Here is a 299-nt window from a genome sequence, read left to right as displayed (position 1 = left end):
TGTGTGTTTTGTGTGTGTGTGTGTAGTGAGTGCGTGTGTATTGGGTGTGTGTATTGGGTGTGTGTGTGTAGTGAGTGCGTGTGTGTATTGAGTGTGTGTGTGTGTAGTGAGTGTTGAACCTATGTGTGTATTGAGTGCGTGTGTGTGTATTGAGTGCGTGTGTGTATTGAGTGCGTGTGTGTAGTGAGTGCGTGTGTGTAGTGAGTGTGTGTGTAGTGAGTGCGCGTGTGTAGTGAGTGCGTGTGTATTGAGTGTGTGTGTAGTGAGTGCGTGTGTGTAGTGAGTGTGTGTGTGGTGTG

The sequence above is a fragment of the Sinocyclocheilus anshuiensis genome, unplaced genomic scaffold (genome assembly GCF_001515605.1).
Source record: "Sinocyclocheilus anshuiensis isolate Anshui unplaced genomic scaffold, SAMN03320099.WGS_v1.1 scaffold2199, whole genome shotgun sequence".
Taxonomy (NCBI): domain Eukaryota; kingdom Metazoa; phylum Chordata; class Actinopteri; order Cypriniformes; family Cyprinidae; genus Sinocyclocheilus; species Sinocyclocheilus anshuiensis.
Note: the sequence above shows the minus strand (reverse complement) of the source record.